This window comes from Pongo pygmaeus, chromosome 6, assembly GCF_028885625.2.
Source record: "Pongo pygmaeus isolate AG05252 chromosome 6, NHGRI_mPonPyg2-v2.0_pri, whole genome shotgun sequence".
Lineage (NCBI taxonomy): Eukaryota > Metazoa > Chordata > Mammalia > Primates > Hominidae > Pongo > Pongo pygmaeus.
In genome coordinates, this window is record NC_072379.2 from 103,106,440 (window position 1) to 103,129,099 (window position 22,660).

Here is a 22,660-nt window from a genome sequence, read left to right on the forward strand (position 1 = left end):
TGGTTTGAAAGACATAGTCAACTTTCCTGGGCCTTGGTGCCCTTAGAACATAGAGGCAGGGCTCCTGAGTCTCTGTCCCCACCAACCTCAAATTCCCCAGGCCAGCAGGAGGATACTACCTGCCCACTGAATTCACAAGAGAAAAGGTCCAGGGGAAAGCCTCACAGGATGGAAAGGAGAGAACTCCTGCCCCAGCATGTAGTGAACTCAGTAACTCAAATCCAGCCCCTTCCTCTGGTCTCTTGTCTGAAACCAAGAGACCCAGATGTCCAAATATCATTCTAGCCAAGGAGCAGTGTGCTAGGGATACAGGACTTGTACCCAGGAGATACTGGCCTGACAGCCCTTCTCCATTGGGGTGGAGGAGGAAGGCAGCAAAGCCCTCTCAGGAAAGCACAGCCAGCCCTCTTATTCTTCAACCTCAGGAGTGGGGTGAAAACTCCTCCCATGCCAGAGTAGCTGAATAGGTCAGCCAGACAAATGGCATAAGTGGGAAGGTAAGAGGGAAATAAAGAGTCCCCAAAACAATGGCTGGATGCAGTGGCTCACGCCTGTAACCCCAGCACTTTGGGAGGCCAAGGCAGGTGGATCACTTGAGGTCAGGAGTTCGAGACCAGCCTGGCCAACATGGTGAAACCCTGTCTCCACTAAAAATACAAAAATTAGCTGGGCATGGTGGTGCACGCCTGTAATCCCAGCTTCTTGGGAGGCTGGGGTGGGAGAATCACTTGGGCCCAGGAGACGAAGGCTGCAGTGAGCCAAGATCGTACCACTGCCTGCCTGGGCAACAGAGTGAGACTCCATCTCAAAAAAACACAGGGTCCCCAAAACATACTGACTCCCAAAGCCCATACTTATGAGGCTCAGATTGTGGTTTGGCCTAATCCTGGCCTCACGACTTCAACCCAGCCCTCACTCCCAGGGGAAACAGCACACCCCCATTAAGAGCCTCCCATGAAGTGCCACTCTCCCTAACCAAGGGTCCTCCGCCTGGCTTGGCCTCCATCAGAGGGAAGCAGAAATGGGGGCATATAAAGGAAAATAGTAGAAAAAAAGTAAAAGGACCCACTCCTGCAGTGGAGAGTGATAGAGGTCATAGCTGCCTATTAAAAGGGATTGCTGGGCTTCTCGTGGAATATATAGAAGAAGAAAAGATGGCTTGCCTTTGGATAGGATGAGTATTCATCCTCTTTTGCCTGGGACAGTCCTGGTCGGTTTATACCTGCTGACTTGACATAATTGTTAATAACACCCACTTTCACTCACAAAAGGTACCCGATTGGACCAAAAAAATGACATGGTGACTCTTCCTTGGAAAACTACTAGAAAGAATAAAAAATTATTCTTTTGAAAATGTTTTTCCTATAACTCATAATACATGTATAGCTAGAAATTGACCATTTCACTGTGTGACCACATTCACCTTTACAAATTAAAAATTATATTCTTATCCAAACTACCTTAATCAAAATAGTATATCATCAAGCTGCACTTTTATTCTTAATAAAAAAAGTTATATATGCATAATATGATGCTGAAATTAACCAGAGAGAGTTTTGATTAAAATGCATTCTTGCAGTTCTTTGTTCCCCTAATTGCTAGAAAATTCAATTCGGTCATGAGCTCAAAACTTTCCTGTACTTGTTTTCCTTAGGAAAAACTGAGTTTGTTTCTTTTGAAGGAAAAGTTAAAAAGTTTAAAAGACCAAGCAACGAGCAACATTTACAGCCTGGAACTATATATGTCAATTTATGTGTAACCGCATCTATTTCAGGAGAGAAAACAGAGTTACTCATTTCCACGGTGGGCCTGCAGCCCCCTCTCCTCCAGAATGCCCTCAACCACCCCTTCTTTACCCAGACCTACCCTTATTACACCAAACCACCAGACACCCCAGTAAGATTTACAGATTCTCTGAGAGCTTCCCTGCAGCATAATTTTCTCATTTGAAAAATAAAAATGCAGTGGGGATTTTCCTGCTTCACACACACACACAAAAGATGCTTTAAAAAATGTTTCAAAATACCATACAACACATGTGGAATTGTAGATAGTGTTGTTTTTGGAGCTAGACCTGTATTTGAATCCCCACCAAACCTGCACTACTGCTTATTATTTGAGTGACTTTGGTTAGTGACTGAAACCTTTTGTTTTATTGTTAAATGGAGGGTTAATAATACCTGCCTGCCCCAATGTCTTAACAATAGAATAAGATGGCATAAGGAAATGCCTGGCATTCAGTAGCCACTTTCCCTGATTAGCCCTATAATCATTTGGTGACTAATGATGTGGGCACTGTGTAAAATTTGCAACCTCCTTTCTTCTTCTATTTTCCTGTCCCAAGCTGGAAGAGTGAGAAAATTTTAAAATGGAATGAAACTCACAGAAGTCAGCATTAGCCTTTGTTCTTTTTCAGTTTCATTAAAAGGGCTTGATGCAGAAGACAGACTGGAATGTTTGGGTTTTTAGATGCACCGGATAATTGTCATTGTCCCTTTATGGTGGAAAAATCTAAAGCTGGTTGTGTTGTCTACCATTCTATCAGACAATATTAATATCCCTAGCATTACATCCTCTATTAAACATAAAGAAAACACCTAACTATGAAGGACCTGGTTTTGCTCCCAGATACACATTCAGTGGCTCTTGTTTATAGGGTTTGAGTGTATACAACAGAGGAGATTTTTTTCATAACCAGTTTTCATTTTCTCCAAATGTGTCATCGCATAATACTCCTGTAAAGCATATTTAACTTAGCAAATTGAGTCCTAAAGCATTTCTTTCATTCTCTTGTTTCTCGTTGAGACTACTCCTTTATCCACTTCAAATAGCTCTTTCCCTGCCATAGCTCACCACCTTGTCTTAGGATCTCTCTGTTTGACATTTCTTTTTTCTTTTTTTTTTTTTTTTTGATATTTCTACTTGATGTAAAGGTCAAACCAGATGGTTAGAATAACCCAATCCTCGGATGGGCACGATGGCTCACTCCTGTAATCCCAGCACTTTGAGAGGCTGAGGCAGGTGGATCACTTGAGGTCAGGAGTTCGAGACCAGCCTGGCCAACATGATGAAACCCTGTCTCTACTAAAAATACAAAAATTAGCTAGGCGTGGTGGCACGTGCCTATAGTCTCAGCTCCTCAGGAGGCTGAGGCAGGAGAATCGCTTGAACCCAGGAGGCAGAGGTTGGTGTATTAGTCAGGGTTCTCTAGAGGGACAGAACTAATAGGATATATATATATATATATATATATATATATATATATATATATCCTGGGTTATAGGATATATATATATATATATCTCCTGGGTTATAGGATATAGGATATATATATATATATATATATATCTCCTGGGTTATAGGATATATATATATATATATATATATATATATATATATATATATATATCTCCTGGGTTATAGGATATATATATATATCTCCTGGGTTATAGGATATATATATATATCTCCTGGGTTATAGGATATATATATATATCTCCTGGGTTATAGGATATATATATATATCTCCTGGGTTATAGGATATATATATATATCTCCTGGGTTATAGGATATATATATATATCTCCTGGGTTATAGGATATATATATATATCTCCTGGGTTATAGGATATATATATATATCTCCTGGGTTATAGGATATATATATATATCTCCTGGGTTATAGGATATATATATATATATCCTGGGTTATAGGATATATATATATATATCCTGGGTTATAGGATATATATATATATATCCTGGGTTATAGGATATATATATATATATCCTGGGTTATAGGATATATATATATATATCCTGGGTTATAGGATATATATATATATATCCTGGGTTATAGGATATATATATATATATATATATCCTGGGTTATAGGATATATATATATATATATATATCCTGGGTTATAGGATGGATATATATATATATATATATATATATATATATATATCCTGGGTTATAGGATATATATATATATATATATATATATCCTGGGTTATAGGATATATATATATATATATATATATATATATATCCTGGGTTATAGGATATATATATATATATATATATCCTGGGTTATAGGATATATATATATATATATATATATATATCCTGGGTTATAGGATATATATATATATGTGTGTATATATATATATATATATATCTCCTGGGTTATAGGATATATATATATCTATATCTATATCTATATATCCTGGGTTATAGGAGATATATATATACATATCCTGGGTTACAGGATTTTATATATATATATATATATAATATTCTGGGTTATAGGTTATATATATATATATATAAAATAGGATATATATATATATATCCTGAGGAGGATATATATCATGTAAGTTAATACTTAATAAACTCCCATATTGGGAACTTGTGATCATGTAACTCCCATATGGGAGTTTATTAAGTATTAACTTACATGATCACAAGTTCCCACAATAGGCTGTCTGCAAGCTTGAGGAGTAAGGAGACCCAGTCTGAGTCTCAAAACTGAAGAATTTGGAGTCTGACGTTTGAGGGCAGGAAGTATCTAGCACAGGAGAAAATTCTAGGCTGGAAGACTAGGCCAGTCTCACCTTTTCACGTTTTTCTGCCTGTTTATGTCAGCTGATTAGATTGTGCCCTCCAGATTAAGGGTGGGTCTGCCTTCCCCAGCCCACTGACTCAAATGTTTGTCTCCTTTGGCAACACCCTCACAGACACACCCAGGATCAATACTTTGCATCTTTCAATCCAATCAAGTTGACACTCGGTATTAACCATCACAGTTGGAGTGAGCCGAGATCCTGCCACTGCACTCCAGACTCCATCTCAAAAAAATAAAAAGAAAAAAAAAGAATAACTGAGTCCTCAAGAGGACTTTCTTGGCTTTCAGCCTCATGCTCCTCCTGAATCCTCACCTCACTCCCTTCTGTGTCTCTTAGCTGCCCTCATACATCACCAGTGCTTTTGCCTTCTGACCTTAAATATTCTGAAGCATAATTTGCTTATTGAAATCACCCATTTATGTCAGTGGGGTCTAGCTAAGCAGAAGAGACCAAGATGGCAAGTTCAGCTGCTGAAGTGTCACAGTTGCCCTTGTCAAGTGGAGACAAACACATACAAAGGAGGGATGGGAGGTGGATGGAAGGAAGACATACGCCCAAAGCCAGCTCATCAACTTCCAACTTTCTATTGACTTGTCAATTAAACACACGTGTGCACAATCCATTCAGCATGGCCCGCGCAGGTCCTCCAGGTGGAGAGGGCTGCTTGAGCTTCATGATGGTTTCAGTGGAACATGCCCAAGGGATTCCTTTAATAGTACTCTATAGCACTGTGAAGTTTGTTCATCTCAATTGTTCTCTAATCACTTAGGTCCATTGTAACCTTGGAGAGGTAGAGAGAGGTGCCTTTTATTTTGGTGCAGGTGGGAGATCATTATCAGCCTGATATATATTCATTAAACAATTGTAAATTCACATTTTCTTTTTGTCATTCTTTCTTCCTTGCATTCTCTTCACCAGTATAGGTTCTGTTGTGAATTTTCCATAGCAGTTTAACCTCCAGTGTGGTCTCTGGAGTCAGATGTCCTGAGTTCAAGTCCTGACACTTTAATTTACCAGCTGCGTAGCCTTGGGTGATACATTTTGTCATTTGGACCTCAGTTTACTGATCCTCACTAATGAGAATGAGAATACTGACTACCTGATTGGTTTGTTGAGACTAAATAATTCTCATAAAGAGCTTAGTATGATGCACAGGGTAAGTGCTCCTTAAATATCATTCCATCAACCAAAATTTGCTGTGTGTTCTTCTAGTCAAAGTGATTTTCAGGTTTGCTCTTCATGGAGCCCTACACTTTGCATCTAGGCAGGTAATGTCCAGAGCCTAGGAGATTCTCCGTAGGCACAACAGCACCAGCAAGAAGGTAAGCTTAGATGAGCTATGATCCTGGAGTGGCAGTCACTCCTTCATCTATTCCTTTCACTCAGTAAATATTATTGAGCACCTACTATGTGCTAGGCATAGTTCTAGGAGATGGCAAACTAAGTAGACAAAATTCCTGTTCTCCAGAACTTTGTTGTTTTTTTTTTTTTTGAGATGAAGCCATTTGTATTCTCTATGAATACAAATATATATACACATAGAATCTGTTTTTACAAAAATTGTATCAAATTCTTCATACTGAAAATGGCTCACTTCACATGATGTATTTGACCATTGTTTCATATTGATCTACACGTTAAATTATTTTTTTTTTACTTTAAGTTCTGTGATACATGTGCAGAATGTGCAGGTTTGTTACATAGGTATACATGTGCCATGGTGGTTTGCTGCACTTATGAACCTGTCACCAAGGTTTTAAGCCCTGCATGCATTAGGTATTTGTCCTAATGCTCTCCCTCCCCTTTCCCCGAATAGGAGGAGACAGAAAATAAGTAAACGTAAAAGGCAAGAAAATATTAGAAAGTATAAAGTGCTATGCAGAGAATTTATCCTGGGTAGTGGGCTAAATAGTGACCAAGTAGCTACCCTCAGTTGTATATTCAGGAAAGGCCTCCGAGGATCTGATATTTAAGCTGGCATGCAGAGAAACTGACCACAGCGATAAGAAAGATTTCTAGGAGAAGCGAAGAGCACATGCAATGATCCTAAGATGGGAAGGAGAATCAGGAAGGAGCCCAGATTGACTGGTCGGCAGAGAGTTGTGTAAAATGGAGCTGGAGAGGTAGACAAGAGCCCAATCTTATAGGCTGTATATGTCAGGGAAAGGAGCTTGGATTTTACTCTAACTGTGATGGGAGCCACCAGAGGCTTGTGAACATGGAGGGACATCTGATTTACATTTTTAAAGGTACTCCGTGGCTGTCTTGTTGCTTTCTTCTATTGTCACTGGGCATGCTGGCCCCATATGCTGAGGCACTTATTGTCTTTGGAAGAAGCTAGCCCACGCAGCCACGCAGGAAGAACTACCAAGATGCCATCAAACTCTCATCTAAAAAGCCTACCGTTCTTTTACCATTTGTGCTCTTAGGAAGTAACAGGATGAAAGCAGTGATAGAAGCAAAAGTTGACCGTCTGCCCTGAGAATTTAAGTCCAGGAAAGATCATATCAGGACCACGGTGCCATGAAGGTTGGGTCCTACATTCTGGCACTCTGTTTTTTATAAGTTCACTATGCTCTGCTACCCATTCTGATGTTCCAGAGCTGAAGGATTTACCCCTGCTGAGCAGAGGTGAGCCAGGTTAACTTCTGGGATGTACAACAAACTGGATCTCAAGAATATTTGACTATTTTGGTTTGTTAATCTACAAAGAGTTGCTCCTAGGAGCCATGGCTTGTAGAATGTCAGTTTATCTCTGACGACAAATGAAAATTGCACCCAGTCTTGTGTCTGGGTTCTGAAGCTAATGAAAATGTGTTAGAAAATAATCCCACAGCCAGATAATAGTAAGATGGGGATCTTTTCTAATATTTCATGGTGATGAAGATCTCTGTTCCATTAGGAAATATTCAGTGTGTGCACAATGAACATTGGGCAGGGAATCAGAAACCCTGAGATCTGGCTTCATATCTGCCACCGATGGGTTGTGTTTAAAGTTTGGCAAGGTACTTTGATTTTGCAACTTAGTCTACTTGTCTCTAAAGGAAGGAACTTGGATGACTTCATCCTGGATCACTCTCAGCTCTCATGTTTGATTGTCCAAGTGCCATTACCCTGATTCCCTGCTGGCCACATCTGTGGAATGGCTGGGCTAAAAGCAGAGACGTCTGATCTACCCTACAGCTGATTGGACCACACAGGGATCAAACCTACACCTTTGACTTCTTTAGCACCTTTTCATTATCAATTGAACCAGCCATCTGCAGTGAGGAGGAGTGTAGCTTAACTAGGTTTATCTTCCACACAAAACTATACACCCTTTAATGCTGTAGTCACTAAATTGTACTAAATCTTCCCTGTGTATTTTATATTATTCAATCCTCATTAATAATCCCGTAAAGTAAATGCTAACATTATCCCCAATTTAATGCAAGAAACTGAGCCTTGAGGAGGCTGAGTAGTTCACCTGAGGACATACAGCTAAAAAGCACCAACTTTATTTTTTTTTATTTTTATTTCCATAGGTTATTGGGGAACAGGTGGTGTTTGGTTACATGAGTAAGTTCTTTAGTGGTGATTTGTGAGATTTTGGTGCACCCATCACCTGAGCAGTATACACTGCACCCTATAGAAAGTACCAACTTTAAACTCAGTCTAACTCAAAGCCCACACAGGAATTTAGCTGCCACATTCCAGTGCCATTGCTTACTTATTTTACCATATTCCACAATACTTATCACAGTGTTTGACAGACATTATTAGACATTCAATAAGTGATTCTTGAACGAATAAATATTTAATGCTAGCATGCCTTCAATATAACCTTCAGAAACTATATAAACATGTTATATTAAGAAACAATATAACCTTGTTAACCAGAAGTCTTACTCACTCTACTTAGACTTAATACAGAATTGCTCATGAAACCAGCTCTAGTAATCAGAGCTTAACCTGCATAAGGACTTACGGGTATAACTTACCTCAATGACCCTTGCCATTCTGCAATTAGCTGTCCTTTTGGTTCTCAACTGGAGGGATATGGCTGGTAAAGATATATGAGAACCATTTGAGGAATTTTTTCAAAAGACAGAAGTCCTTTGTGCCACATCTGCCCTCTCTAACTAATTCTAATCTATCTGGGGAGGGAGGAAATAGCTAGTTCTGTGCAAGTTCTCAGGTGTTTCTGATACATTTTGCTGTGTACTTCCATCTCTGCTCCTAACACTACATATATACCGCCATTGAGAAGAGCTACCACTGTAGTGAAAGTCAGCTCTATCTCCATTTAAATGAAGTCTGATTTCATTAGGATCTAAATTAAGTGATAAGGCTGTGTGTGGCTGACTTGAATATAAAGACACCCAGAATTCCAACTGTATTGTTTATTAATTATTTTACAGATGAGTTTTGACTGTAGCTGACATATTTATGTTTCATTGTATCTTTTCCAGAATCTGACTTGTAGAACAAAGTACACAGCTTGCTTTCAAATTTGACTAAAGCATAGTAAGTGTTATAAAGCAGCACTGTCTTGCAAAACAGTGATGGAAATGTTCTATATCTGCTCTGTCCAATTTCATACCCTAGACACATGTGGCTTTCGAGTGCTTGAAATGTGTCTAGTGAAATTGAAGAACTGAATTTTTGTGTTTTATTTTAATTAATTTAAATAACCACATGTGTCTAGGGACTGCTGTGTTGGAATGTGCAAGTACAGAGAAACATTGCTTCTTCTTTTTAACCAAAATAATGTAGTAAATACCAGGACTCATTTCATGTTTTTAAAAATCACTTTTAATAATGTCTAAAGCAAAAACAGAAACAATGCTGTAAGAGCCCAGAATAAATTCTAGCATGCTTACATTTCCACCAGGGAATGAATTCTTTTTTTTTTTTTTTTTTGGTTTATGAGCATTTTATTTTCCTAGGACCATTAAAAAAAGTGTTCTTAGTGTTTTCCTAATATGAAATTTCTCAATATCACTGAAGTTTATATTACTAATCAAGAATGAAGAGGCCTTTTTTTCTCCCAAGATGCATATTTTATACATATTCTATATTTAATTGAATTTAATTTCCTGGAATTTTAGGTCACTGCGACCAGTAATATGAAAATAATCTCCTTTTGATTATGGTATGTGTATAAACCAACTAAACCAATATTCTTATATTAATCTATTTGCATAATTGAGGTGATTGGCTCTATGTCTGTTATAATCTCATAATCAATAATTTCCCTATCATGATCAAACATTGAATCTATTTAAATATATCTAATCCAAAACCACATCTCCATTTTATCATGTTGGCAATACTCTTCACTCTGCTTATGAAATTCCAACAGTTATCAGAAGGATTTGTAGATTGGGGCATAGTATAAATACATAAAAGTAAGAAAATGAGTATACTAAGTATTACTTTTGCACTAACCTATTATAATACCTAGTTTCCATTTGCTTTACATTATAACTTTTCTCCTTCATTAAATATGAAAGTTAAGACCTTTATTCCTATTCAAATTTATTATTTGTTTTCTTATCTCAATGTGATCCCTTTAGAAACAATACCAGATTTTACTTACTACATTTTTTTTTTTAATTTGTATTTCTTTTATTTCAAAAGTTAAACATTTTTTCATCCATTTATTGGCCATCTGCATTCCATCCAATGTATCTTGCCAAATCTTATGCTTTGCCTGTTGTTTCTATGCTTCTTAATGCTTTATTAAGTCTCATTGTATAAGTACATTACACTTTTGTTTATAATGCAGTATTGGAAATATTTTCTCAGTCTAAACTTGTATTTCTTACTTTATGTTGTGCATTTTTCAACACAGAAATTTATAATTTTGTTAGTGAAAACTATCCAACCCTTTTCTTAAATGGCTTATGGATTATTCCTGTTTTTAAAGAAAAACTAAATATAATCAAAATTTTTCTTCTATTATTTTATATTCTGATTTTGACATTTCAGTATTTATTCCACCTCACATGTATATTTTATATATACACGGTGTGAAGTTGTGGTTTCATTTTATCTTATTCTAGCTAGAAGCCAATTACGCCAACATCGTTTTCCCTCTGAATTTAAATTCTACCTTTATCATAAATTAGGTTTCCATCTATACTTTAATCTATTATAATAGAATAATAGCTGCTTTTATCCAGACTTTATATCAAGCTGTTTTGCTAAAAGAATCTTAGAACCATGTATTAATAGCCAGTAGGACTAGTGCTCCAATCTTTTTTTTTTTTTTTTTCCTGCTTAACCCGTATTTTTTTTTTCTTTTATTATTATTATTATACTTTAGGTTTTATGGTACATGTGCGCAATGTGCAGGTAAGTTACATATGTATACATGTGCCATGCTGGTGCGCTGCACCCACCAACTCGTCATCTAGCATTAGGTATATCTCCCAATGCTATCCCTCCCCCCTCCCCCCACCCCACAACAGTCCCCAGAGTGTGATGTTCCCCTTCCTGTGTCCATGTGTTCTCATTGTTCAATTCCCACCTATGAGTGAGAATATGCGGTGTTTGGTTTTTTGTTCTTGCAATAGTTTACTGAGAATGATGATTTCCAATTTCATCCATGTCCCTACAAAGGACGTGAACTCATCATTTTTGATGGCTGCATAGTATTCCATGGTGTATATGTGCCACATTTTCTTAATCCAGTCTATCATTGTTGGACATTTGGGTTGGTTCCAAGTCTTTGCTATTGTGAATAATGCCGCAATAAACATACGTGTGCATGTGTCTTTATAGCAGCATGATTTATAGTCCTTTGGGTATATACCCAGTAATGGGATGGCTGGGTCAAATGGAATTTCTAGTTCTAGATCCCTGAGGAATCGCCACACTGACTTCCACAAGGGTTGAACTAGTTTACAGTCCCACCAACAGTGTAAAAGTGTTCCTATTTCTCCACATCCTCTCCAGCACCTGTTGTTTCCTGACTTTTTAATGATTGCCATTCTAACTGGTGTGAGATGGTATCTCATTGTGGTTTTGATTTGCATTTCTCTGATGGCCAGTGATGGTGAGCATTTTTTCATGTGTTTTTTGGCTGCATAAATGTCTTCTTTTGAGAAGTGTCTGTTCATGTCCTTCGCCCACTTTTTGATGGGGTTGTTTGTTTTTTTCTTGTAAATTTGTTGGAGTTCATTGTAGATTCTGGATATTAGCCCTTTGTCAGATGAGTAGGTTGCGAAAATTTTCTCCCATTTTGTAGGTTGCCTGTTCACTCTGATGGTAGTTTATTTTGCTGTGCAGAAGCTCTTGAGTTTAATTAGATCCCATTTGTCAATTTTGGCTTTTGTTGCCATTGCTTTTGGTGTTTTAGACATGAAGTCCTTGCCCATGCCTATGTCCTGAATGGTAATGCCTAGGTTTTCTTCTAGGGTTTTTATGGTTTTAGGTCTAACATTTAAGTCTTTAATCCATCTTGAATTGATTTTTGTATAAGGTGTAAGGAAGGGATCCAGTTTCAGCTTTCTACATATGGCTAGCCAGTTTTCCCAGCACCATTTATTAAATAGGGAATCCTTTCCCCATTTCTTGTTTTTATCAGGTTTGTCAAAGATCAGATACTTGTAGATATGTGGCATTATTTCTGACGGCTCTGTTCTGTTCCATTGATCTATATCTCTGTTTTGGTACCAGTACCATGCTGTTTTGGTTACTGTAGCCTTGTAGTATAGTTTGAAGTCAGGTAGTGTGATGCCTCCAGCTTTGTTCTTTTGGCTTAGGATTGACTTGGCGATGCGGGCTCTTTTTTGGTTCCATATGAACTTTAAAGTAGTTTTTCCCAATTCTGTGAAGAAAGTCATTGGTAGCTTGATGGGGATGGCATTGAATCTGTAAATTACCTTGGGAAGGATGGCCATTTTCATGATATTGATTCTTCCTACCCATGAGCATGGAATGTTCTTCCATTTGTTTGTATCCTCTTTTATTTCCTTGAGCAGTGGTTTGTAGTTCTCCTTGAAGAGGTCTTTCACATCCCTTGTAAGTTGGATTCCTAGGTATTTTATTCTCTTTGAAGCAATTGTGAATGGGAGTTCACTCATGATTTGGCTCTCTGTTTGTCTGTTATTGATGTATAAGAATGCTTGTGATTTTTGCACATTGATTTTGTATCCTGAGACTTTGCTGAAGTTGCTTATCAGCTTAAGGAGATTTTGGGCTGAGACAATGGGGTTTTCTAGATATACTATCATGTCATCTGCAAACAGGGACAATTTGACTTCCTCTTTTCCTAACTGAACACCCTTGATTTCCTTCTCCTGCCTAATTGCCCTGGCCAGAACTTCCAACACTATGTTGAATAGAAGTGGTGAGAGAGGGCATCCCTGTCTTGTGCCAGTTTTCAAAGGGAATGCTTCCAGTTTTTGCCCATTCAGTATGATATTGGCTGTGGGTTTGTCATAAATAGCTCTTATTATTTTGAGATACGTCCCATCAATTCCTAATTTATTGAGAGTTTTTAGCATGAAGGGTTGTTGAATTTTGTCAAAGGCCTTTTCTGCATCTATTGAGATAATCATGTGGTTTTTGTCTTTCGTTCTGTTTATATGCTGGATTACATTTATTGATTTGCGTATATTGAACCAGCCTTGCATCCCAGGGATGAAGCCCACTTGATCATGGTGGATAAGCTTTTTGATGTGCTGTTGGATTCTGTTTGCCAGTATTTTATTGAGGATTTTTGCATCAATGTTCATCAAGGATATTGGTCTAAAATTCTCTTTTTTTGTTGTGTCTCTGCCAGGCTTTGGTATCAGGATGATGCTGGCCTCATAAAATGAGTTAGGGAGGATTCCCTCTTTTTCTATTGATTGGAATAGTTTCAGAAGGAATGGTACCAGCTCCTCCTTGTACCTCTGGTAGAATTCGGCTGTGAATCCATCTGGACCTGGACTTTTTTTGGTTGGTAAGCTATTGATTATTGCCACAATTTCAGCTCCTGTTATTGGTCTATTCAGAGATTCAACTTCTTCCTGGTTTAGTCTTGGGAGGGTGTATGTGTTGAGGAATTTATCCATTTCTTCTAGATTTTCTAGTTTATTTGCGTAGAGGTGTTTGTAATATTCTCTGATGGTAGTTTGTATTTCTGTGGGATCGGTGGTGATATCCCCTTTATCATTTTTTATTGCATCTATTTGATTCTTCTCTCTTTTTTTCTTTATTAATCTTGCTAGCGGTCTATCAATTTTGTTGATCCTTTCAAAAAACCAGCTCCTGGATTCATTTATTTTTTGAAGGGTTTTTTTGTGTCTCTATTTCCTTCAGTTCTGCTCTGATTTTAGTTATTTCTTGCCTTCTGCTAGATTTTGAATGTGTTTGCTCTTGCTTTTCTAGTTCTTTTAATTGTGATGTTAGGGTGTCAATTTTGGATCTTTCCTGCTTTCTCTTGTGGGCATTTAGTGCTATAAATTTCCCTCTACACACTGCTTTGAATGCATCCCAGAGATTCTGGTATGTTGTGTCTTGGTTCTCGTTGGTTTCAAAGAACATCTTTATTTCTGCCTTCATTTCGTTATGTACCCAGTAGTCATTCAGGAGCAGGTTGTTCAGTTTCCACGTAGTTGAGCGGTTTTGAGTGAGATTCTTAATCCTGAGTTCTAGCTTGATTGCACTGTGATCTGAGAGACAGTTTGTTACAATTTCTGTTCTTTTACATTTATTGAGGAGTGCTTTACTTCCAAGTATATGGTCAATTTTGGAATAGGTGTGGTGTGGTGCTGAAAAAAATGTATATTCTGTTGATTTGGGGTGGAGAGTTCTGTAGATGTCTATTAGGTCCGCTTGGTGCAGAGCTGAGTTCAATTCCTGGGTATCCTTGTTGACTTTCTGTCTCGTTCATCTGTCTAATGTTGATAGTGGGGTGTTAAAGTCTCCCATTATTAATGTGTGGGAGTCTAAGTCTCTTTGTAGGTCACTCAGGACTTGCTTTATGAATCTGGGTGCTCCTGTATTGGGTGCATATATATTTAGGATAGTTAGCTCTTCTTGTTGAATTAATCCCTTTACCATTATGTAATGGCCTTCTTTGTCTCTTTTGATCTTTGTTGGTTTAAAGTCTGTTTTATCAGAGACTAGGATTGCAACCCCTGCCTTTTTTTGTTTTCCATTTGCTTGGTAGATCTTCCTCCATCCTTTTATTTTGAGCCTATGTGTGTCTCTGCACGTGAGATGGGTTTCCTGAATACAGCACACTGATGGGTCTTGAGTCTTTATCCAGTTTGCCAGTCTGTGTCTTTTAATTGGAGCATTTAGTCCATTTACATTTAAAGTTAATATTGTTATGTGTGAATTTGATCCTGTCATTATGATGTTAGCTGGATATTTTGCTCGTTAGTTGATGCAGTCTCTTCCTAGTCTCGATGTTCTTTACATTTTGGTATGATTTTGCAGTGGCTGGTACCGGTTGTGCCTTTCCATGTTTAGCGCTTCCTTCAGGAGCTCTTTTAGGGCAGGCCTGGTGGTGACAAAATCTCTCAGCATTTGCTTGTCTGTAAAGTATTTTATTTCTCCTTCACTTATGAAGCTTAGTTTGGCAGGATATGAAATTCTGGGTTGAAAATTCTTTTCTTTAAGAATGTTGAATATTGGCCCCCACTCTCTTCTGGCTTGTAGGGTTTCTGCCGAGAGATCCGCTGTTAGTCTGATGGGCTTCCCTTTGATGGTAACCCGACCTTTCTCTCTGGCTGCCCTTAACATTTTTTCCTTCATTTCAACTTTGGTGAATCTGACAATTATGTGTCTTGGAGTTGCTCTTCTCGAGGAGTATCTTTGTGGCGTTCTCTGTATTTCCTGAATCTGAATGTTGGCCTGCCTTGCTAGATTGGGGAAGTTCTCCTGGATAATATCCTGCAGAGTGTTTTCCAACTTGTTTCCATTCTCCCCGTCACTTTCAGGTACACCAATCAGATGTAGATTTGGTCTTTTCACATAGTCCCACATTTCTTGGAGGCTTTGCTCGTTTCTTTTTATTCTTTTTTCTCTAAACTTCCCTTCTCGCTTCATTTCATTCATTTCATCTTCCAGGGCTGATACCCTTTCTTCCATTTGATCGCATCGGCTCCTGAGGCTTCTGCATTCTTCACGTAGTTCTCGAGCCTTGGTTTTCAGCTCCATCAGCTCCTTTAAGCACTTCTCTGTATTGGTTATTCTAGTTATACATTCTTCTAAATTTTTTTAAAAGTTTTCAACTTCTTTGCCTTTGGTTTGAATATCCTCCCGTAGCTCGGAGTAATTTGATCGTCTGAAGCCTTCTTCTCTCAGCTCGTCAAAGTCATTCTCCGTCCAGCTTTGTTCCGTTGCTGGTGAGGAACTGTGTTCCTTTGGAGGAGGAGAGGTACTCTGGTTTTTAGAGTTTCCAGTTTTTCTGCTCTGTTTTTTCCCCATCTTTGTGGTTTTATCTACTTTTGGTCTTTGATGATGGTGATGTACAGATGGGTTTTTGGTGTGGATGTCCTTTCTGTTAGTTTTCCTTCTAACAGACAGAACCCTCAGCTGCAGGTCTGTTGGAGTACCTGGCCGGCCGTGTGAGGTGTCAGTCTGCCCCTGCTGGGGGGTGCCTCCCAGTTAGGCTGCTCGGGGGTCAGGGGTCAGGGACCCACTTGAGGAGGCAGTCAGCCCGTTCTCAGATCTCCAGCTGCGTGCTGGGAGAACCACTGCTCTCCTCACAGCTGTCAGACAGGGACATTTAAGTCTGCAGAGGTTACTGCTGTCTTTTTGTTTGTCTGTGTCCTGCCCCCAGAGGTGGAGCCTACAGAGGCAGGCAGGCCTCCTTGAGCTGTGGTGGGCTCCACCCAGTTCAAGCTTCCAGGCTGCTTTGTTTACCTAAGCGAGCCTGGGCAATGGCGGGCGCCCCTCCCCCAGCCTCGCTGCCGACTTGCTGTTTGATCTCAGACTGCTGTGCTAGCAATCAGCGAGACTCCGTGGGCGTAGGACCCTCTGAGCCAGGTGCGGGCTATACTCTCCTGGGGCACCGTTTCCTAAGCCCGTCGGAAAAGCACAGTATTCGGGTGGGAGTGGCCCGATTTTCCAGGTGCCGTCTGTCACCCCTGGAAAGGGAACTCCCTGACCCCTTGCGCTTCCCGAGTGAGGCAATGCCTCGCCCCTGCTTCGGCTGGCGCACGGTGCGCTCACCCACTGACCTGCGCCCACTGTCTGGCACTCCCTAGTGAGATGAACACGGTACCTCAGATGGAAATGCAGAAATCACCCGTCTTCTGCGTCGCTCGCGCGGGGAGCTGTAGACCGGAGCTGTTCCTATTCGGCCATCTTGGCTCCTCCTGGGAATGAATTCTTAAGGAAAGAGAATATTCTGACCCCAGAGTAGATGAAAGCAGGTAGGCAGAGAAGAGACACTCCCAAGGGGAGCTCCCTGCAGGTTCCTAGTAGGCTGTGAGACACAGAACAGTGAGACCGTCACGGAGAGAGAAGCTTCCCCTCAGAGGAAAATCTAAATGTGGTTTTAGCCACCTGTCACCCCAGAGGGAGGACAGGATAGCAGTGTTAAATTGGTGAGATTGTAAAACAGGGAGCTTAACTAACCTTCAAGGCCAGCAGAGGTGTATAAAGTGCATTTCAGCCAATGGAACTCCATTCCTGAAATCCTGAGGGTTTCCACCTATATGGCAGATTGGAAACCTGAATTTCTTTTATATTATAAAATTAATAATTTGGGGGCCAAGCGTGGTGGCTCATGCCTGTAATCTCAGCATATTGGGAGGCCGAGGTGGGCAGATCATTTGAGGTCAAGAGTTCGAGACCAGCCTGGCCAACATGGCAAAACCCCCATCTCTACTAGAAATACAAAAAATTAACCAGGCAAGGTGGCAAACAAACACCTGTAATCCCAGCTACTCGGGAGGCTGAGGCACAAGAATCGTTTGAATCCAGGAAATGGAGGTTCCAGTGAGCCGAGATCGTGCCACTGCACCCAGCCTGGGCAACAGAGCAAGACTCTGCCTTAAAAAAAGAAAAAAAAGAAAGAAAAAAATTAAATTAACATTTCCGGCTGTCCACAGAGGCTCACACCTGTAACACTTGCTTGTGAAGATATTAAGTCTCTCTATACTCAGAGGGTAGGTTGGCTATATTACTCATATTACCTGATGGGTGTATTGCTTAGAAAACTTTGTTCTTTTATTGAAAATGGGAAGCAGTATGGTGGGGTGGTCCTGGATCATGAGTCAGGAGGTCTACCACTAACTCTGTCCCTAACAGGCTCTCACCTGTCCTCTGAGTTTTTGTTTCCTAATCTCAAAATGAAGCAGTTTGACTGGATAATTAATATTATTAATTAATTGATCATTAAAATTAATTATAGTTATACGTATTAAGATTAATTGACAATTATAATTAATAATTATTAAGTATAATTATTAAGGATGTTAATATCATTATCCAGTCAGTTTGCTTCATTTTATAGATTAGGAAACAAATCTATAACGTTTGGACTGGAAAATTACCAAGTTCACATCCTAAACTTCTTTGACTCTAACACTAAATTACAATACTATCTTGTATTCCTTCTCTGAAAGACTTCTCAATTAAGTAAAAATCATTTTCTTGAGGATTCTCATTTTTTTGTCTTTTCTTGTGGGTTTTTTTTTTTTTCTCCTTTTGAGACAAGGTCTCACTCTGTCACCCAGGCTGGAGTGCAGTGGCACAATCGCGACTATTACACCCTCAGGTTCAAGCCTAAGCCTCAGCCTCAGCCTCCGGAGTAGCTGGGACTACTCGCACATGCCACCATGCTAATTTTCTTTTCCTTTTTTTTTTTTTGTGTGTGTGTGTGGAGACCAGGGCCTTGTTGCCTAGGCTGGTCTTGAACCCCTGAGCTCAAGTGATCCTCCTACCTCAGCCTCCCGAAGTACTGGGATTACAGGCAGGAGCTACCACTCCCAGTTTCTTTCATTTCTGTCCTTTTTATTGCTATCCTCCCCCCACTGAACACCAAATATCCAGGAGGTGATGCATTTGAAGGAAAATCAGTCAATACTCAGCATTCCACCTATTATCTGCTACTACCTAGGAAGTGGGAAATTAAACTATAGAACCCAAATTCCCAGGGCTTAGTGAAAATCACCCAAATAAAAAGAAATACTCAGAAGAACAATTTTCGTGGTTTTTCTAACATTCTAAATGAATGAGACCACAGTTCATTCAAGTTTGAATAAATAGAAACATAAAGGTTGTCTTTTTTTAATGTTTCGAGTATAATAAGTAAGCTTATGAAATGAAATCTCAGCTCATTAGTTGAGCCGCCATGATGAGTGATTTTTATATTTAGTGAGTCCTGTGAACAAAGTTCTCCAGTAGGAGCAATGATGGTAAAAGGCGTGTCCATTGGCTCATAGCACAGAGGAAAGTATGCTTCACCCACACATGCATGGTGCCAGCAAGCCTCGGCTACCTTCTGGCAGGGGCATTGATCTTCCTTTTCTCTAAGAAATCCTCTCCCATCTTATAGAAAAATGCACAAAAAGTACGTCCCATTGCCTTAATTGGAATACCACCCCTATGATCCCAGGGATCATTTTCAGGGGTCAGGGAGACCCAGAAGGGGTTTTTCATGAGACATGACTATGTAGCTAAGACAGAACCTTCCTCAGTGGCCTGCAGTCCACATGCTGCATAAAGCCCATCTTCACCTTGACTTATTTTCTCCATCCTAGGGGCATGGATAAGGACATTGCATCCTCGTTTGTGTCTGTGGAAAACTGATTGATAATCAAACAATAATACTGATTCAAGCCAATATGTATTACGATGCATTATGTGGTGTGTGTGTGTGTGTGTGTGTGTGTGTGTCTTTTGGGGTACCTGTGTGTGGCTGTCCCTAAGCCATCACATGTCTGCTTTCCCATGTATGACTTTCTGTGTGCAGAACTTTCATTTTTAATCTCTTCTTGGCTCCTTCTGTGAATCTCACTGCCTGTTGGCTATCTCTCTACCTCTCTTCTCTCCTCTCAACTGCCTCTTTTTACTAGCTATAATATAAAACTGGACGGATCTTTAAAATAATTTTTGCACCCATTTGTTTGAGTTTTATGTTCCCCTTACTAATTCAAAAAGAAAGTAGGGCATTTTATACTCCCTCAAAAGAATGATGCTTTATTGATGTGGTCCTCATTGCCCCTCTATTGTTTCAGGGGATCTCAAGGCAAATAGTTTCTCCACTCCTGACACCAGAGAAAGCAAAAGGAGAGACAAAATAGGCCGGATGAGGCTTCATTCATCACGGTGCAGATCCAGTGGGAGCCACTTCCTGTCCTGCCCTTTCCGAACTCATCCTCCCCCTCCTCTCCTCCTCTCTCTCTATGCTCCCTACCTTCCCCCACCATGAATATTTCATCTGCCCTAGACAGCACTTTTATAGAGGATTAAAATCAGTTTCTAAACTATTCCCAACATAACCAGCATGTCTGTTCTGATCAACCTCCTCACACACACACACAATCCTTTAAAAAAAAATCAGTCATTTTGATGAGTTAAGCATAGCACAGCAAAATACTCTCAAGGTTATTCAGACATCAGCTCCTCCTCTAGCGGTAGAACCTTTTGCGGGGGCGGGGGCGGTGCTTTTTCCTACATGGGCTACCCACCAAAACCTAGCCTGACAGCTTACACCTAGGAATATACATGGCCTGCCTGGGGAGGGCACTGGGCCCTGGAGCCCAGAGCAGACCTTAGAAGTGACTGCCATTGAACACTTGACTAATCAACTCACAGTGTATGGGATGATAATGTCATGGCTGTCTTCACTGCATTGAGAACTCCAGCCCTCCAGATGGGGTCCTGCAGGCTGATGAGCTCACTGACACTCCAGGAGATGTGGCATTGCTTGTCTCCTCAACACAAAAAGCGTAACTGCCTCTATCTCTTCTGTCAAAATAATGACCTTCTTCATCTGTTGTGGAACCAAATGCAAGATGATAATGCCAGATAATGATTCCAAAGCAAGATAATGACTTATTTGAAATGATTTCCTTTGAAATCATCTTGTATTTCCTAGCCTAGTTATAATTTGATTAATTGCTTAATAATTCCATTTAAATGTCTCAATTTCTGCAAACACCAATTCAACATACCTACTTTTTCTGGTTGAAAATGTCTTTGCTTCTCTAAGTATCTTCTGCCTTTTTGCCTGAGCAACATTCTGATGACATAAATAGCATCCCTTCAAAAAGGTGTTGAACAGATCAAGGTGTCTCTCTGTGTTCCAGAGCATGAGCACTATAATCTGTGTCCTTGAAACAGTACCTCTGATTGGAAAGATCTAAGACCATGTCTTTAAAAAGCCAACCTCCCTGCCAGACAAATTAAGCTGCCATTCCTGGCAGCCCTAACCCCTTCCTGCAGCGTGGGGCATGCTGTACTTGACATAGTGAGAGGCTGCCCAAGAAATTAAAACCCAGGCCCAGACTCTGGGAGCCTGAAGCCCAGCTGGCAGCTACTGAGCTGGGGAAGTCAACTCTGGAGTGCATTTACATATTTTTTAAATGATCTAGGTTAAAACCCTGCTCAAAGCAGAGGTCTTCTCAGAGCACAACAGTGTGGGACCACAGATAAACACGCACACTTCCACCTCCGTGGTGAAAGAATGCACCTCGATGGAAGCTGAGCACATTGCTGCCCTCTGTGTTTCAGGGAGCCAAGGCAGCCTGTGACTCACCCTTTCTGGAAAGTTAGGCAAGGCTCCCCAATGGACTCTGATGTGTTCCTCAACATTCTTCCTCTCTGTATTCCATCAGCTAAAAACTTCCAAGGTCGCTTTTCATTTCTCATTTGAAATGGTGTTTCTGACACCCAACTTCATATAATCAATCGAGTCACTTCATCCAAATACTCACATCCTGAAAAGAGCCAACACAGTTTTTCAAGCCTTTGAATAAGTGAGAAGGAGCAGAAAGAAACTTAGAGGAGAGGCCTGGACCTTCTCTTCTGAAAACTATCTCGGGCCAGTGATGAATACAAGTGACCAAAAGAGAGAAGTAAGAAGAGGGCCAGATGGGAAGCAGAAAATGGGAAGCTATCAATCAGATAGGAGGTATTGGAGGGGAAGGAATTGGGTGTCCAGAAGGAGAAGACAACCCACTAATCTGAGTTTCATGGAATGCTACATGTTTTTAAATAAGATCTGTCTCAATAGGCCCATCTACATGAGCAAATGCACCACTGGGAGGTGGAAAGAGTGGGATTCAAATTGAGGAAAAGTGAGGAACTAACTGGGCCCCAGTGCTGACCAACTAGGGACTCAGAGCATGGTCAGCAAAGGCAGACTGAAGCCCAGGTCATCCACAGGGCATTTTTTTTTGCAGGTACCTTTTAGATTAAGTGTCCCATTCTTCCCTGTTTGACCACAATATCCTGCCAAGTGAGGGCAAAGCTAATGAAATGGTTCTGGGAAAGAATGGGGGAGAGAAGTTCACTCACCTGCATGACTTGATCAACCAGTTGGTACTTACACCACCACCCGAATCCCCATCCATGCACTGGCAACTTTCAGCAGTTCTCTGTGAGGCACTAGATGGAGGCAATTGAGAAAATGCAAGACAACAGCATGGCAGGGCAATACCTGAGGACGTGTACATAGCCTTGAAGCGTCCAGCGTGAACCAGGCTTTAGAGTTCTAATTGATCTGTGTGTGTACAATTGATTTTTACTTATCTTTCTTTTAAAGTTACTCTGAATTGCTTTAGGATAATCCAGAATATGAAATGATGTCCTCAAAGAATTTTAACGACATTTGGAACTATTGCTCAATCCATGTGTTTTTAACTTTTGTCTTTTCCCGTTGATTATTTTTCTTATTGAGCATCTAAAATTCTCTCTAAGTCCTTGACTTTCACTTCTTTTTCCTCTCCTTTGGGTGGTATGGCCTGAGGAAACCAAAGATAAAAGTAATAAAAACAACAATGATGTCTAACTCTTAGATAATGCTTGGTATTGACTAGGAATATTCTTTCCTTGGGCTTGCAGAATAATAGAGATATTCTAAGTATTTCT

General features: G+C 40.0%; 1 protein-coding gene across 2 annotated transcripts in view; it reads left to right on the forward strand.

The window, feature by feature from the left end:
• LHFPL3 (LHFPL tetraspan subfamily member 3) overlaps positions 1-22,660 on the forward strand; it is a 589,720-nt gene that overhangs the window by 499,231 nt on the left and 67,829 nt on the right. The gene's annotated exons all lie outside the window — the stretch shown is intronic.